An 18,896-nucleotide genomic window follows, 5' to 3' on the forward strand; every position below is an offset into this window, starting at 1 on the left:
GCGGCCACTCTACCGAAACGGCTCTGCTGTCTGTAACAGAAGCCTTAAAAGAAGCCAGGGCGACCGCTCGGTCATCAGTACTCATTCTGCTTGACTTATCGGCTGCCTTTGACACGGTTAATCACCGCATCCTTCTCTCTATACTCGCTAACATGGGAATCTCCGGTTCTGCTCTCTCCTGGTTTGAATCCTACCTCACAGGACGCTCGTTTAACGTATCATGGCTTGGTCAGCTATCTGCACCTCACCATCTCACCACAGGGGTCCCCCAGGGCTCAGTGCTGGGCCCCCTTCTCTTTGCTATCTACACCACCTCCTTGGGACAGATTATCCGTTCGCATGGCTTCTCATACCACTGCTATGCAGACGACACACAGCTCTATCTGTCCTTTCCACCTGATGACCCCTTGGTTTCAGCACGGATCTCGGATTGCCTCTCAGACATAGCTACATGGATGAAGGCACACCACCTCCAGCTGAACCTCTCAAAGACTGAACTGCTGGTCCTCCCAGCTAAACCTACCATACACCACGACATCAACATCAAATTTGACTCTCTGTCTGTTTCACCTACCAGGACTGCAAGAAATCTAGGAGTTGTTCTCGACAACCAACTAAACTTCTCAGATCATGTTGCCTCAGTCGCCCGGTCATGCCGTTTCGCACTCTACAATATACGGAAAATCAGGACTTACTTAACTCAAGATGCCACCCAACTTCTGGTTCAGGCAATAGTCATCTCACGACTCGACTACTGCAACGCCCTCCTGACAGGTCTCCCAGCCTGCGCAGTGAAACCACTTCAGATGATCCAGAACGCGGCGGCGCGCCTGGTCTACAACCAACCCAAGAGGGCACATGTTACCCCGCTACTCATCCAGCTACATTGGCTACCTATGGCGGCCCGCATCAAATTCAAGGCTCTAACGCTTGCCTACAAAGTAGTCTCCGGTTCTGCTCCCACCTACTTGAATGCCTTCATACAGACATACGCTACCTCCAGACCGCTGCGCTCCTCAGACGAACGACGTCTAGCTCTACCTCCGGTACGCTCAGGCCAATCAAAACTTTTCTCATCTGTTGTTCCTCGCTGGTGGAACACACTGCCAGTTCCTACAAGGGCAGGGACATCCCTCTCCATTTTCAAAAAACTCCTGAAGACCCAGCTCTTTAGAGAACATCTCCTCTCATAGCAACACTTACAACAAGTCTTGCTGATCCTAGCACTCACCAGCCGTCTTAAACTGACACGTAACTGTTAAAAACAGCACTCACTGATGCACTTATTCTTACTGTACTCTAATGTTTTTTTAAATTGTCCTAATATTGTTGAGAATTGCTCTAAACTTAAACTGTTTACCATGTTGTTAGTCGCTTTGGCTAAAAATGCGTCAGCCAAATGTAATGTAATGTAATGTAATGTAATAATGTTATCTTCATACAAATAAAGCATCTATCTGTCTGTCTGTCTGTCTGTCTGTCGGCCCAGGTGTGGGTGTTATTGTTTATCAAAGTGTTGGCTGAGGGTTGCCTGGGTCCCTGGGCATGCACTGGCCCACACACTAACTGATATGACTGAGTGTTGGCTGAATGCCAGCTGTGCTTGAACATTACTTGATAACAAAACACAAATCCAGAGCTACTACTTTAAAGCACAAGTCATCTTTATTAAAAATTCTAACAAACAACTTTAAAACTTAAAAAGTCATAAAGCAAAAAAGGATTTTTACATGTACAATTTTATGTAAAACAATTAATAAGCTTTATCTTTTATCTAAAACAAAACAAATAAAAAGATACATACATACATACACACACACACACACACACACACAATGATTCAAAGACATAAATGATTCTACATAATAATAATTATAATAATTATTATAATAATTATAAATATAATTAATTATAGCACCTTTCATTCACAGAATGCAGCTCAAAGTGGTTCACATTTGGAACATTTGTCATTGGTGTCACAGGACAGTGGCTTGGTGTCACAGGACAGTAGCTAACTGTCTCAGGACAGTGTCTGGATGTTACAGGACAGTCATAGGTGTCACGGGACAGTGTCTGGGTGTTACAGGACAGTCATAGGTGTCACGTGACAGTGTCTAGGTGTCACAGGACAGTCATAGGTGTCACGAGACAGTGTCTGGGTGTTACAGGATAGTCATGGGTGTCACGGGACAGTGTCTAACTGTCTCGGGACAGTATCTGGGTGTTACAGGACAGTGGCTAACTGTCCCAGGACAGTGTCTGGGTGTCACAGGACAGTCATAGGTGTCACGGGACAGTGTCTGGGTGTTACAGGACAGTCATGAGTGTCACCGGACAGTGTCTAGGTGTCACAGGACAGTGTCTGGGTGTTACAGGACAGTCATGAGTGTCACCGGACAGTGTCTAGGTGTCACAGGACAGTGTCTGGGTGTTACAGGACAGTCATGGGTGTCACGGGACAGTGTCTAACTGTCTCGAGACAGTGTCTGGGTGTTACAGGACAGTGGCTAACTGTCTCGGGACAGTGTCTGGGTGTCACAAGACAGTCATAGGTGTCACGGGACAGTGTCTGGGTGTTACAGGACAGTGTCTGGGTGTTACAGGACAGTCATGGGTGTCACGGGACAGTGTCTAACTGTCTCGGGACAGTGTCTGGATGTTACAGGACAGTCATAGGTGTCACAGGACAGTCATAGGTGTCACGGGACAGTGTCTGGGTGTTACAGGACAGTGTCTGGGTGTTACAGGACAGTCATGGGTGTCACGGGACAGTGTCTAACTGTCTCGGGACAGTGTCTGGATGTTACAGGACAGTCATAGGTGTCACGGGACAGTGTCTAGGTGTCACAGGACAGTCATAGGTGTCACAGGACAGTGCCTGGGTGTTACAGGACAGTCATGGGTGTCACGGGACAGTGTCTAACTGTCTCGGGACAGTGTCTGGATGTTACAGGACAGTCATAGGTGTCACGGGACAGTATCTAGGTGTCACAGGACAGTCATAGGTGTCACAGGACAGTGCCTGGGTGTTACAGGACAGTCATGGGTGTCACGGGACAGTGTCTAACTGTCTCGGGACAGTGTCTGGGTGTTACAGGACAGTCATGGGTGTCACAGGACAGTGTCTAACTGTCTCGGGACAGTGTCTAGGTGTCACAGGACAGTCATGAGTGTCTCGGGACAGTGTCTGGGTGTCTCGGGACAGTATCTGGGTGTCACAGGACAGTGTCTGGGTGTCCCGGGACAGTGTCTGGGTGTTACAGGACAGTCATGGGTGTCACAGGACAGTCATGGGTGTCACAGGACAGTGGCTAACTGTCCCGGGACAGTGTCTGGGTGTCTCGGGACAGTGTCTAACTGTCTCGGGACACTACTCAGGACAGTACTAACAGGACAGGACATTTTTTGCTGTTACTGCTACTGTGCTTTGGCTGTAGTAGAGTGTGGGCCCATTACATCTCAGCTGGTGGCAGCGGATGATGATGGGATTGGTCCAGACGACACAGTGTTACAGCCTCGGTTAAAAAATTCGGACACTCTTGCAAATTTGGACTGTCTTTTAAATCACTTGTCACCTCAATGTAAAGAAGAGCTACAATCTTTGATTCTGTCGTTTAAATGCCTGTTTTCAGATAATCTCTCTTGTACAGATTTAATTCAGCATGATATTGATGTTGGCGACGCACAGCCTATCCGTCAACGATTTTATCGAGTTGCTCCACAAAATCAGAAGTTTTTAGATGCTAAAGTTAACTATTTACTGGATCATGGTTTGGCTAAACCCTCATACTCAAGCTGGGCGTCTCCCTGTTTGCTGGTGGGTAAGCCAGATAATACCTATCGCTTTTGTACTGATTACCGTAAGGTGAATAAAGTTACAAAGCCAGATTCATTCCCACTCCCCAGAATGGATGACTGTATAGACCAAGTAGGCTCTGCACGCTTCGTCAGTAAGTTTGACCTATTGAAAGGTTACTATCAGGTGGCGTTGACACCACGAGCACAAGAAGTATCAGCATTTGTGACGCCGTCAGGTCTTTATTCATATACTGTTATGAGTTATTAAGATTCAAGTGGATGCAAGCCAGGTAGGGGCAGGGGCTGTGCTTTTGCAAACAGATGATGCTAGCATAGATAGACCCGTATGCTACTTCTCACGTAAGTTTAATAAGCATCAGTTCAACTATTCAACTATCGAAAAGGAGGCCCTCGCCTTGGTGTGGGCGTTGCAACATTTTGATGTCTATGTGGAAAGTGGTGCACAGCCGGTGATTGTGTACTCGGACCACAATCCTCTTACATTTTTGCACACACTTCAGAACCCCAACCAGCGGCTGATGCGCTGGGCACTGTTTTTGCAGCCTTATAATTTAGACATTCGTCACATCCGTGGTACGGATAATGTCATGGCTGATGCCCTGTCCCGTGCCTTGGATGAGGATGACTGAGTGATTGTCATGTCTTGTTCTGTCTCATCTGTCCTTGTGTGTCTCCTGTCTCCTGTCCGGTCTATCCTTAGATTTGCTTTTTCCAGGCGCCGGGAGATTGCTGGTTGTGCTGAGACATGGAGGTTTGGGGGGAGTCTAGAGGGTAGTGGGATGTTACAGACTGGTGATGGGTTGCTTAAGTCTGGTTGGGTTATGGGTGTTGATGGTGGTTGGTTTCTATTGTTGTCTATGCCCTTATGTTTTTAAATATTTCATAGCTTAAAATGTTTGGTGTTTGATTATGTTTGCTCTTGGTGCAGACGTCCCACCAAGGTGGGTTGTCTGTTTTAAGGGGGGGGGGTGTCAGGACCCTGTCAGACCTGCACCAAACCCCGCCCCTGTTCTGTAAATATTTTCATCTTCCAGCAGGGGGCTGTAGCCGTGTAGGTGGGCACAGGTGTGCTGTCGATTGGTCCTAATGAGCCAGATGTTAAAATGGCCCGCTCTCAGGATGCAGACGGACTCCCTCTCCTCTCGGCCGTCGTTATAGTGCTTATGTTATGTTATGCTGTCGAACACTTGTACTCATACCCCTAGACACTATGCACTACACTTTAGTTTTTAGCTTCCATATACTGACTTTTCTATAATTATTTAATAAATATACTTTATTGTTACTCTCGCGTGGACCTCCCTTTATGTTTCATATGCTTGAGCCAGCATGTGTGACATGTCTGTCATATAAAAAGAGGAAGATAGACAGAGAGAAGAGAGAGAGAGAAGCTTTCCAGGAATGTAGATAGATATGCTGCGATTAATTGCTTTTTCCAATTGGGGCATCGATTTTTTTTTTTTATTTATTTATTTTTTTTTTTATATTATTATTTTAAATGTATTTATTTTTTCGCAGTCATTGGATCGCATGGCATGACTAGTTGACATTCATATCTGTCTCCTCAAATGCTGGATCCACTCCAGATGACTTCAAACAAACGGCAGCACTGTGTCAGAGTTTTATGAGGCCAATACCCCCTCCCCCCCCCCCACACACACACAAACACAAACACACCATCCACTCTGGCACAGTCGGGGTTATTTCGGTTGAGGAACAGAGCCAGGGGGCGGAATGTAGGAATGAATGGGGCGGAAATGTTTACTTTTAAGTGACACATATTTGAAACTTGTCATGACTCACAACTCACAACACCTCACTGAGGAAAGCACACTCTTCTCGAGTGAGCAAGCGCGTAAGCGCTCTCAAGCCGTCAAAAGTGAGTTAGGGTGCGTTATTCGCTTGAGAAAAGTGCAACAGTCTGGTGATTCCAGCAGGTCCCTGTGAAGAGAGTATTGGAGTGGGGAACTTTGACTTTGTTCTTTGTTTCAAGGGGTCAGTGTGTTGAAAGACGTACTGTTCATACGGTACGGAACAAACACCATATTAACACAGAAAATGGCATCCTATTTCACCCTCAAATGTCCTTTACACATGCCATGTACTCAAAATAAGCTGTGTGTGTGTGTGGCTTACAGTAGTACTGATCATAAAAGATTGAGCCGTGGTTCAGTGTTGGTACTGGGAGACACTAATTCCCTGGCTTGTGAAAGTAATTGTGGTGAATAATTACTTAATATTAATCTTAGACTGGCGAACTTCAGGAAAAACTCAGGAATCAGGTTTATTCTGTTACAAGCAGAGAGAGTACAAAAAAAGGTCTATGTAGGCCTAGCCCAGGCCATGGCACAAGGCCATGGCCTCTGTAGGATCACCCTCTCTCTCTCAGTTCTCCATGCTCTAATCTTGAAAATCTGATCTCACAAACATTGCAGTTTAGTTACTTTTAAATGGTTTAAACAAAGAACAAAGTGGCGCCAAGAACAAGCCCACTTGATTGGTTCTACAGTTGGTATCAGACACACCTACTCACACCCACTTCACACCTATGCATTCTTGTCAGAATAGCATGAGGAGAGATATCTTATATATCAGAAATATCACTTATAGAATGTTCCAAACATTCTCACAATCACATCATTACAATCCTTGTAATGAGACTATCAAAATGATACCAGACATGAATACATTTACATTTCATGATACATGGATACATTATATCAAGGAAGCATCCTTTGTCTTGTGTAAGTGATAGGCCTTAAACCAGCACATTAGCATTCCATTGGGGGAGGGGATAGTGTCTTTGTTTAAAACCAAGATGGGTTACATGGCTAACTAAAAGTAGTCTTGAAGTTAAATTATTATCCATTTTAACCATACATTTTATTGCTATCAATTCCCCCTTTTCAAGTCTGAATGACTTGAAGTTTAAAATAAGATTCCATAAACATGAGCATTCTTGAACAATTTTACAAATTTTTCTTTTTATAAAGTCCATAATCAGTCCATAATCAATGTAAGTGTGTGCGTGAGCAAGGAAAGCAGCGTTCAGCATACATCCCTTCTTGCGTTTCTCTTCCGTTGAAGAAGGGTCCTCTTATGAAACTTGAATGTGTCTGCATTGTTTCAGTGTAAGTGTATGCGAGTGCAAAGGGTGTGCATGCAGGCCGCGTTCGGCGTGCACCCTTGTGTCAGTCCAAACAGTCCATGAACAATGGGCCATGAGTGTCTTTGATGATGCGGAGTGCGATGCTGCTTTCGGCACCCCCTTTCGTTGCTTTCAGTCAGTCCGGTTTTGTTGCTTCCAGAGTCATGGCAGTTGGTTCTGCCACTGGTTCCGTTGGACCTGTGGTTCCTGAGCCTCGTCCAGTTTCGTCTCATGACATGGCCTAGCCCCGACCGCTGCTGCTGGCTGTACCTGAGCCCAGGGCAGAGTTGTCTGGTCCATCAATCTCGTCCAGTGGCATGGCCTGGTCTCCACGGCTGCTGCTCTGGCGTGGTAGCTGAGCCTGGTTGGTGGAGCCATTCGCCATCTTGAAAGGATCTTCTTGAGATGTTTGCGTAGTGGTAGTCGAAGACAAAGGCATGTCACACCTCCCTTTGTCCCTTCTGGCATGAAAGAGATTCTGGAGAGTGGATTCACAACAACTTTGAGAGACATTAGCATGAGTGTAAACAGAGTCAAACAGTGTCTCGTGAATGCAGATTCACAAGTCAACAACAGTATGCTAATGTATTCAGTTTCTCAATTGGAGACAGTCACACCTACAGCATGGGTCTTCTAACATAGCAGGGCTATTTATCTCCAAACAGAGACTACACATTTGCATCTATTGGCAAAAGGCCAATATAAAGAAAATAAATAAACTTTGGTTAAGTTTAGATGTTTAAAAGAAAAATAATCCACAGACTCACGTGGGTAGGGTACCCCTGCATGTCTTTTAAAGAGATTTTGCATTAGAAGTGAGGGTCAGTAAAACAAAACAGTAGGCATTTAAAAAATGACCGTTTGAGCAATAAAACCAGTAAACTTAGATGGTATTTCAATTCAATACCATCTATCTCCCCCTTTTTATAGTTTCTTAACTATAACAGATTGTGATCCCAATATGAATGAAGAAAAGAAAATACACCACTAAAAACAAATAAAAAGTAATTTCAAACATAAAGAAACTCAAGTTGTGGGTATGAATCCATTCAATTGAACATTTGCCCACATCAAACAAGGCGTAAACATGTAGCAAACATTTCCCATTGGCATACAAGCAAAAATAAAAAAAAAATATGTCTTAACATGTTAAACCCCAAAATGTGTCCCTTAAAAGATAAATTAAATGAAAGAAAGAAAATGGTTGAAATCAACAATGGTTTCCCATTATCACTCCTCTTAGGTTCATATCTCCCCAGTGAAGTTCCTTTTGTGTCCATGGGGGAGAAGCTGGGGGGTTGGTTATAGAATACAGTGCTGCTAGAACAAAGGCAGTGAGATAAGATAGCAAAAGGTGTGAAAACTTTTGACCCAAGAAAACAAAGAAGGACTTGAAACAAAAAATGGAAACAAACACATATAACGAAATAAACAAATTTCACACACACAGGGCCGGCCCACACGCGCATTCATTCATACTGGACACACAGACACACACAGCTCCATGGAGCTGGAGGACAACTTTAAACGGGCTGCAGGAAGAATTTCCTGCTTAAAAGAACAAAATAAGTTTAGTCAAGCCTTTTCAGTTAGCTCATATTAGCTCACAAAGACATCTAGACGCCCCTAGCGGCAGCTAGTTAGCTCAGGCGTACTTAAAAGAGGCCTAACCATGCTCTCTTGAGCTTAGGCCTATGCTGTTTGAGCTTATGCTGTTTTCACACTTGAAAAAGATTACGACATGAATCCTGGATTCATCATCTGAGTGTAGATGTAGCCTAAAACACTACATCTACTCAAAAACAAAACAAGACTAGTGTTAGCTTGGATTCTAGCCGCTCATACGCTCTTGGTGATAAAAACAAAAAGGGCAGCACCAAGTTCTGTCTAATATTCTGTTTTGGTAGTGAAGGAATAAAAATGTTCTGTAAACAAAGAGGGGCATAAGCTACGTAGCTTGTTAGGACATGATGTCCCTAAAACCCGCGAAAAATAGATTGCACACGAACCACCGTGTTTAATACTGAGCTGCCTAGCACACTCGCTAATCTATTTACTCCTTATATCCAATAAAGAGGCACCATTGGACTTCAATCCAACACATATATAGACGCTTTACAAAATATGGATTAATTCGTCTTGTGCGACGTTTTGCCAAAATCGGGGAAGCACAAATTTATGTCCACTATTAAATTACGGTTTTGCCAAAATATTGCCAAAATCGGGGAAGCACAATTTTGTGTCCACTATTAAGTTACGGTTTTGCCAAAATGTCTACTCACTCAGAATGCCTTTTCCGATATCTTACCGCCCATTCCAAACTGTGGTTAGTAGGAACCGCCCGGATTTACAGATCCACCTTCGTTCATCACCAAAGAAGAAATGCAGATAAAAAGCGTCCTTAACTTGGGAGCTGTCACCAGAGCGATGAGAAAAAGAAAAAAAAAAAAACTGCGGCGTCTTAGAATCAGCGACAAAAGTATATTATCTCGGTGGAACCTCCATGAAAGTAATTGTGGTGAATAATTACTTAATATTAATCTTAGACTGGCGAACTTCAGGAAAAACTCAGGAATCAGGTTTATTCTGTTACAAGCAGAGAGAGTACAAAAAAAGGTCTATGTAGGCCTAGCCCAGGCCATGGCACAAGGCCATGGCCTCTGTAGGATCACCCTCTCTCTCTCAGTTCTCCATGCTCTAATCTTGAAAATCTGATCTCACAAACATTGCAGTTTAGTTACTTTTAAATGGTTTAAACAAAGAACAAAGTGGCGCCAAGAACAAGCCCACTTGATTGGTTCTACAGTTGGTATCAGACACACCTACTCACACCCACTTCACACCTATGCATTCTTGTCAGAATAGCATGAGGAGAGATATCTTATATATCAGAAATATCACTTATAGAATGTTCCAAACATTCTCACAATCACATCATTACAATCCTTGTAATGAGACTATCAAAATGATACCAGACATGAATACATTTACATTTCATGATACATGGATACATTATATCAAGGAAGCATCCTTTGTCTTGTGTAAGTGATAGGCCTTAAACCAGCACATTAGCATTCCATTGGGGGAGGGGATAGTGTCTTTGTTTAAAACCAAGATGGGTTACATGGCTAACTAAAAGTAGTCTTGAAGTTAAATTATTATCCATTTTAACCATACATTTTATTGCTATCACTTGTGTGTGTGTGAGTGACAGAGCATTGATCATAACAAACTTAGCCGTGGTTGAGTTTTGTTTGGTGTTGGGAGGTGTTGAGGGAGGCTGTGGAGTGTGAAGGTTAATGGCCGTCTGGCTGAGGTTCCAGTGATCCCTTTTCACCGTTGTCTGGGTGATGGAACCTTCTGAGTGATTCAGATTGTCAGGCTTCTCAAGGAAAGACAGAATAAGCGAGAGAGGGAGAGAGAGAGTGGGTGGGGGGAATGCTGTTGCCTAGCAGCTGTTCTGCTTACCCTTCCGCATGGCTGTTGTTTACAGTGAGCAGAACCTGGTACAGAAATAATGTATAAAGATGTTATGTAATAATTCTAAAGCCTAAAGTAATCGTTTATTAATTAAACTTTTGTTTGGTTCTGATGATGTTTTAGGGCCCCTCCTCTGTTGGTTTGGGCATGTGTACTGAAGGAAAGAATAGTCCAGTTCAGGTCACCTTTTTTCCCCCAGCAGGCCTGAGTTTGTGTCAGACACAGAGAGGTAAATAGCCTGAGTGCCATATGCTGATGTCACTGTGACTGGGACTCCCAGGACAGTAATTCAACATAATCACTTTAGTCACGGCTTGTACCCTGTTTTTATTATCTGCCCGAGTGAGTGAGCCCTTCAGATAAACACCCAGACAGTCTGCCACGTGCTGCTATCAGGCTGCCCATACACACAGGGCTGGGACCCTCTGTTATTACTGCATGCCCACCCCAATAACATACCCATGTCAACATAACAAACGTGTGTGTGTGTGTGTGTGTGTGTGTGTGTGTGTTTGTGTGTGTGTGTGTGTGTGTGTGTGTGTGTGTGTGTGTGTGTGTGCATGTGCGCGCGCGCGCACATGGTGGGTGGGTCGCCTCAATAAACAAGATGTTTATAACATCCACGTGACTGTAGAGGGGAGGATGCGTCCGGTCCGTGCTGATTAAAGGGAATAAATTAATGTGTCCCCTGAGGGCAAGTATGGTGGCTCAGGAGGGACAATTACTCAGCAGTGGGATTCATCATGGAAATGAATGGGCTCTCATAATCCTCCTGTACTGTATATATGATGAGAACAGCCTTGGGGCGTCCAGAAGTGACCATGGATCATATGAACACACACACACACACACGAGACAGATCAGCCCATTCTCTCTCTCTCTCTCTCTCTCTCTCTCTCTCTCTCTCTCTCTCTCTGTCTCTTTCTTCTTTGTCCCTTTTTCTCTCTCCACTTCTGCCTGTCTTTGTCAGGTTGAGTATACAGTGTTCTACCTCTTCCTTGTGATCCCTGCCTGCCTGTCTGCCTGCCTTGACTCCAAGCGATGAGGAGGTGTATACTGTAGGTTTGGGTCAGGCCCAGGAAGGAAGTTAATGTGTGATAACTCACACTGCTGGACTCTCAATCCCAGTCCTCCTCCAATTCAGGAAGCTTAGCATGTAAACATTTCCCCGGGTCCTGGACTTCCTCAGCGAGACCATGGGATGGCTGCATACAGTCTATGACTAGAAAAGAAAAGCAGATGGTTTTAGGACAGCCTAGAGGATCTGGGGCCTCTGTAAAGCGCATTGGAACAATTTCTATTGTTTTGATGCTATATGAAATAAAATGGGATTGAATTCAATTTTAAAGGTTATTTATGTTTAAAATAAATTTTAATCTTTGTGGACAGGCTACATTTTTTGAGTTTCAAAAACAGTCACAGTGTAGGTGCCCTTCATTACAGGGAGACAATAATGATTTTAATATGTTTGCATTGCAATATTGTAGTATACTACTGAGAGATGTATTTAAGTGTCAAGGTAATGTATATTTGTATGAACTATGAGGTATTTTTTGTCACCCTGTATATCTTCCACTGTAATCCTCTAATTTAGATTCAGCCCTGGTTGACATTCAAAGAATTTCATTCATTTAATGTATTAATTGAATTAATTCAATGTATTCTCTCTCTAATTTTTTTATGTAGTTTTAATTCACAAACTCTGTTTAAGTTGGAAGGAAACATGAACCAGTGAAATAGCTTTGTCAGGTAAGTCTGGATAGCCTGGTAATGTGGATGCCAGGCTTACAGTACATCAGACATTCACAAGGGCGTGAGGTACGCTGGGGGAGCTTGCCTGGTATCTGGAGGAGGGATACCAATCCTGATATCTGTAAACAGCTCCAGACACTGGGCTATTAACTAAGACCCCTAACCTAAACACTACTGTGTGTCCAGCAGATTTCCCCCCTCTCATCTTTGTTTCCCTGTGGCACTACTTTGTCTGTTATTCCCTTGTTCCAGGGTCTGTGTGCAAGAGAATAAAGTAAAGCTTTCCTGTCTAAAGATAACAAGATTTCAGTACTAATGATGAAGTATGTAAAAGCCATTGCAAACACATGTGGTGAAAAAAGAGAGTAACACGCTATGAGTGAGTAGCTACGCTAGGGACGGTCTTAATGAGCAGTGTGCAGTGTGCTGTATGATATTGTGTGCTAGAATAAGAGGCATCCTCTGTGTCCTAAAATCAAACGCATTGTAAACGGTGCAGATGAACTACACACTGTCTGGGCACCAGGACCTTTGGCTGCACCGTCCGTCTTCCTCTGTCTATGGAAGAGAGAGCGAGACAGAGAGAGAGAGGGAGAATCTGCCCATCTGTCTGTTGTCGCACGCTGTGGTGCCCCCACACACCCGCTGTGTGCTGTTCTCACATGGTTACACTGACCAGACCACCAGTTCAAAAGGCTCACGTGTTCCCCCTTGCCCCCCCCCCTCCCACGCATATATCACCGAACCACAACACCCCCCCCCCCCCCGCACACCCACCTAGAGACATTCTAATACCCAAAGGCACTGTGCTGCTGTTAAAGAATGACTTTAATTTAGTTTGATCACATCAGTAATTTACTCGTACTCTCAGACCAAGGATAAAATCTTTGTTTTTTTATTATAACCTATTCACATACAGACGAGCAAAGGGGCTGCTTTTAACAGCTGGGAAATCTCTTCTGGCCCCTCAGGGGCCCGTAACAATTAGCAAACACATTTATAACCACCGGCGTCCCTGCTGCTCCACGGCCACGTACGCTCAAAGGCAAACACTGAAGTGAAATTACAAATCAAAACCAATGTGTCCTCTTGGTGGACTCTGGGGAGCTATATTGGCAAAAAGAAATGAATGCAGTAACGTGTAACATCATCTCATGTTTGTGGTCTGTTGTTTGTGCTTTCATATTTTGAATGCGAAGAGAAATGGTATCAATATAATCTTTCTGACAAACACAGCCATCCTATGGTATCTCTCTCTCTCTCTCTCTCTGTGTTTGTGTGTGTGTCTGTGTTAATGAGACCGGGGCGGTGTCGGTGATGTGGGGGTATAGGAGATCCATTTAAGTGAAAATATCTGTTATGGGCTTCAAATTGCAGGCCTAAAAATGTCTTTCAACTTTCACTTTCTCAACTAACCCTCTAGAATGAAAAAATGGAACAAGGAATCTGCAGTCACCTGGATGTCAAATTCCAGAATTGAAATGGTAGCCTAACATGCCATGGAAACCTACTTTGGCAAGCATTCACGTGTGCTGAAGTGCAATTTCACTCCAAATTTCACTTTCACATCATATTTCACTCTGAGCTGGATTTGTGTTATCTTATAGCTAGCGCCTATATTTATTTTATTTGACTAAATAAATAATATTCTTATTTAGGCTATTTGACTGTTACACAAGCCATAACGTATTATTATTATGAAAGGCATAGAACATCTCTAAATTAGCCTACATAACAACTTCTTATCTCGGGAAGAGTAGTGCACACTACATTTTTTTTTATCGTTTCAGAAGGTGTCGCCACAATTTCCCACCCTTTCTTGTTCGTGACAAAACAGCTCATCCAAGCTTGAGACGGCCGGTTACGGCTGCGCCTGCACAGAGCGTGCGCGAGACGGCGCTGCACGTTTGACAGCAGCAGTTGAACGGGTGGGAGAGGAGGACCACAGGCTGCGGGGAAGTCGTACATCGCCGAGTGACGAGTCCTAGCCGGGAGACAGGAGGAAGAGAGAAAGCAGGGGGAAAATACGATTGAATCCGGACCTGATACGAGACTAACGCTACATTGCGAGATCGCGAACAGAAAGGTGAGTTAGGCGATTGCTTTTTCCTAAGGTGTTTTTTTTTTTAATGAAGCATTGTCAGCTTGATATGGCCTTCTGTCTCGTGTCTTTTGATGATGAGCGGCTGTGGGAATATGAGAATGCGCATTTGGTGCAGTGGATGCTGCTTAGTCTATCGGGACAACGACCAGTTGTGCATTTCCCATAGCAACCGATGATGTTGCAGATATTTGTGTTATTCTGTCAGGTGTAATGTTGAGGCCCAAGTCGGCACAAGGGAGGAGAGGTCTTGAGAATATTGATGTTGAGGGTGTTTTCGTGGAGAAAACGCAAAGTGTTGCAATGTATGACACTGAAGAATGAAACTCGGTGCATCGTAGTAGCCTGTAACAGCCGTTTTATCATTCAAACACAATGGCGGCATACTCCAGGAAAGATTTAGCCAGCGTTAATTCAGTCATTGAAAGGCATCCAATCTGAGGAAAATATATCAGCCATAATTTATGCGTGTCCGTAGGCTATGATAAATTAGGCTATGCTGTGGCAAGGGATAGGCTATCTGATAGAATCTCCAAATGGAATGTTCAATGGGCTACCGGTGAAACTGTCGTAGCCTGTTATTCCACGGGGCGCTCCAGTGTAGAAAACAGGTGCAAATCGATAAAAGCCGAACAGCAGTTCATGTATGAAATGGCAACCCTCGATTGCGCAGTCCATATTCGTGACATAGCAAATGTTTTATGACAGGATGCGTGGAGTTTGCAATAAAGACGTTGCAACTGGTAGGCTTCCCCGTTTCCCCGTGTTGGTTGATCGTTGGCAGTGTAGGGCCTGTGATGCTCCAACTCACCTTCCAATTCCAGAGCCAGGATACCCCCTTGCATTTCATTTACGCAAGCATTTGCAATCGTTGCATTTGAATTATTCTGATGTAGGCCTATTATCTTCAAAGTTTTCAAATCGTCAGCTGTATAGCCTAATAAACCATTATCATCCCGGGACATAAACGACTGCATGTAAAATCTCTTAAATAATGTGTTGCCTTTAACATGCCATAAATGCTATTTTCTATTTTGATACTTGGATTTCATGCTGTTTCATGTGATTATTTCTCAGCAGGATTTAATCGGATACCATTGCCGGAATGAAACTATAATAATCCTCGTTTCTACAGCGAAATGAAACAGATGTTTTTGTCCTCGGTCTCGGTGTTGTCGGGAAGTCATTTTAGCCTACTGCTCTGATGGTAGGACGGTATGAAGTGGTGTGCGTATGTGTGTGTGTGTCTCACTGAGGCGACGTGGTGACAGATGTCAAGCGATATCACGCTCTGAATCCCAGGACGCACGTGGAGGTGCCGACGGCTCAAAGACGCACGCTTTTTGCTACGGGGTAAAAGTGAGACCTTGGTGGAAGTGGGATTCTGCTGGCGATCTATAGTATCCCTTGTATTTATGTTGTCTGATGGTATGGAAACGACCAAATGAAAAACACTATCACCAAGATAAATAGATATATAACAACAACAACAACAACACTACTACCTGTAAGTCATATACAGAAAGGGACATGTATATTTTGCCAGTTTAAACACAGAAGCATATGTTATCCATCAGAGGATGGTGTTGGATATGTTTGTGTTTTAATTATATGGAAAGCTTTTATAAATCAGATAGAACCTGACAGTGGGACAGTACAGTAGAACCTCATAAGTGGCATCTAGAACCTCATAAGTGGCATATAGAACCTCTCTGAGTTAGCTGCTATAAGGGTCTGTTTTCAGGTGTGCATGTGTGTGTGTGTGTGTGTGTGTGTGTGTATACATATAAACATACATATGTATGTGTGTGAGTGTGTGTTTGTGTTTGCTCTGTAAATGTGTCCGTTTATTCACACACGTGTGTGTGTGTGTGTGTGTGTGTGTGTGTGTGTGTGTTGGTGAGAAGCTGTAGGATTAAAAATTTTGCAGATCTTTATCAGCAACTACATGCTTTAAAAAAAAAAAAAAAACGTGTGTGTGTGTGTGCACGTGTATGTGTGTGTGTGAGTCAGGGGTATTGTTTTCTGTCCACAGGCTTTTGTTGTTTAAGATAATCCCCAGGGACAATGAGCCTCACGTGCCCTGGCTGTCTCCTCTCCACGGGCTTGGCCGCTCCACTGGGCTTGAGCTGAATATGGTGTGGGGTGTGCAAAATTATTATCACCCAGAATTCCCTCTGTCTCTCTCTGTCTCCCCCTCTGTCTCTCTCTCTCTCTCTCCCTCTGTCTCTCTCTCTGTCTGTCTGTCTCTCTCTCTCTCTCTCCCTATATCTCTCTGTCTCTCTCTCTCTCTGTCTGTCTCTCTCTCTCTCTGTCTCTCTCTCTGGACCACCAGGCCTGGGGGTTCATTATTCAACTGTGTGCTTCAGCTGGTGCCCTCAGTTCCGCAGGCTGAGTGGTGATGATGTGCAGGGTATGGTTGTTCACCAGTGTTTTGTTGTTGAAAAAATATGCTGAAAAAATATGCTGATATGAAGGCTTCTATTTTCACATGTTTTTTGGCTTTCTTTGTGGTTCTGACATAGCTACACACACACACACATACACACACACACACACAAACACACACACACTCACACACACGCACACACACACACACACACACACACACACACACACACACACACACAACTATTACAACTGGTGAATATTGATAAATTGGAAATGATAAGACAGTTAAGGGAGATATTTCATTAGCCAGCGGGGGCCTATTATGTAGGCACAAGCTCCTGGACCAGCTGTTGTGTTTAAGGGAGCCAAACCTATTATTTATGCCACTTGTCATGCTTGCAAATGTGTTTTTATTTCTGCTTCTTTTGAATGGTCTCCAGACACCCAAATCAAGCACTAGTATTATTGCAATATTACGTATTGGTGGTGGTGATGGTAATGTGTGGTAGGGCTAGGGCATAGTGTTCAGTAGTTATAGCTGGTTGTTGTGGTTACATAAGTAGATTATAAAATTTCATCATCCTATTTGCGTGTGATACTTGGTGCTCCCAAAACATGATTTTCTGAAAACACAAATAAAACACACACACACACACACACACACACACACACACACACACACAAAATTTGTTACTTCGCAGATCCCCACTCTGATTATAGTTATATATTGTATATATATATTAAATATACATTATTATGTACCGTATTTTCCGGACTATAAGTTGCACTTTTTTTCATAGTTTGGCCAGTCCTGCGACTCAGGTGCAACATATATATATTTATATATATGGTTTTTTCCTCTTCATGAAACATTTTTTGACTGGTGCGACTTATACTCCGGTGCGACTTATAGTCCGGAAAATACGGTATATTTAATGTAATTGAGACTTTTACAAACCAGTAGACCTGAACCACCACTGAGGTTCACAATGCTTATCTCACTTTAAATCACTATACATTTACAGTAATATCTCCACTATATATCCTCAGTCTCTACATTCCTCCAAGAAATGTCGTCTGGCACTGCCGCCCCTGCACACACAATCCAGACTATTTTCATTTGTACTTCCCCGATGCCGGAACGACCTACCAAGCGTGACCAGAACAGGAGCGTCCCTCTCTATCTTCAAGAATCTCTTGAAGACCCAACTCTTCAGAGAGTACTTGCTCTCCTAACCCTGCCAACAACCCAACACACGCAATAGGTGTGTAAGGTACACATATTCGTACAAAAGCGTTTAGGATGTTAGATTCAATACAGATGGGTACTGAATGTACCAAATGCAGTCTTTAACAATAATCAACAGTAGGCTTTTTTTGCTTGTGGACAATGTTTCATATTTGAGTACCCACACGGCGAACCATATGTCAGTTTAATCAATTAACGTCAAGAAATAGCCTATTTTACATCTTTTCAAAATAATATTCCTGTTGCGCATCAGCAATATTATCAGTTAATTTTAGATTTAAAAAAATACCTACAGGCTTACTGTACTGAAAACGACTGTCACCATGACTTCAAGCTAAGGTACACATTGAAGCCTGATTTTTGTGCACCGTTACACCGCTAATACCTAACATGCACTTACCATGGATGCCCCTTTTTTCCTTCCTCTCTCTTCTTCTGTTTCTAGCACTTCTCCCTCGAAGATAAAAGTGTCTGCTAAATGATTAAATGTAAGTGTAAACGCTCTATAACCGTCACAGCCCACACTCCAAACTCACCGATAAACACTGAGTAGTTTTGCCAAACGGTCTTAGCTGTCAGCTGGCCTCTCAGCAGTCGGTCACTGGTCCGCCGATAGCCCTCTGTCTGCTCCCGTGGAGGAAGTCGTTGCCATTATCATTCAGGGCTCATAAAAGTGTTTTTATTTATCATATAATAGTACATAGTAGGGATGTAACGGTACACAGAAGTCACGGTTCGGTTCATACCTCGGTTCGGACATCACGGTTCGGTACGAGTTCGGTACAATGGAGGGAAAAGCAAAACAAAAATGCAGAAAGCATTTTTTTTTGTACATGTCTCAGGCTGTACCACCTAGTGTCATACAGTCTCTTCCCTGAGTTATCTGCAACAGCCTGAAGTGTGTAAGATGTAGGCTAAATAGTACAATAAGTACCCAGACTCCATCTGTAACTTGT

The 18,896-nt window shown here is 43.5% G+C and overlaps 1 protein-coding gene across 2 annotated transcripts in view; it reads left to right on the forward strand.

The window, feature by feature from the left end:
* The first annotated feature begins 14,160 nt into the window (after nucleotides 1-14,160).
* nrcama (neuronal cell adhesion molecule a) overlaps nucleotides 14,161-18,896 on the forward strand; it is a 90,314-nt gene continuing 85,578 nt past the window's right edge. For both annotated transcript variants that reach the window (XM_076296995.1, XM_076296992.1), the window contains exon 1: nucleotides 14,161-14,285. The gene's annotated coding sequence lies outside the window, so the exon portion shown is untranslated. The remainder of the gene's footprint in view (nucleotides 14,286-18,896) is intronic.

This window comes from Alosa pseudoharengus, unplaced genomic scaffold (assembly GCF_046254945.1).
Source record: "Alosa pseudoharengus isolate Yale_2024_CS ecotype anadromous, Long Island Sound unplaced genomic scaffold, YU_APseudo_1.1 YU_APseudo_1.1_scf_20, whole genome shotgun sequence".
In the NCBI taxonomy this organism is placed as follows: Eukaryota; Metazoa; Chordata; class Actinopteri; order Clupeiformes; family Clupeidae; genus Alosa; species Alosa pseudoharengus.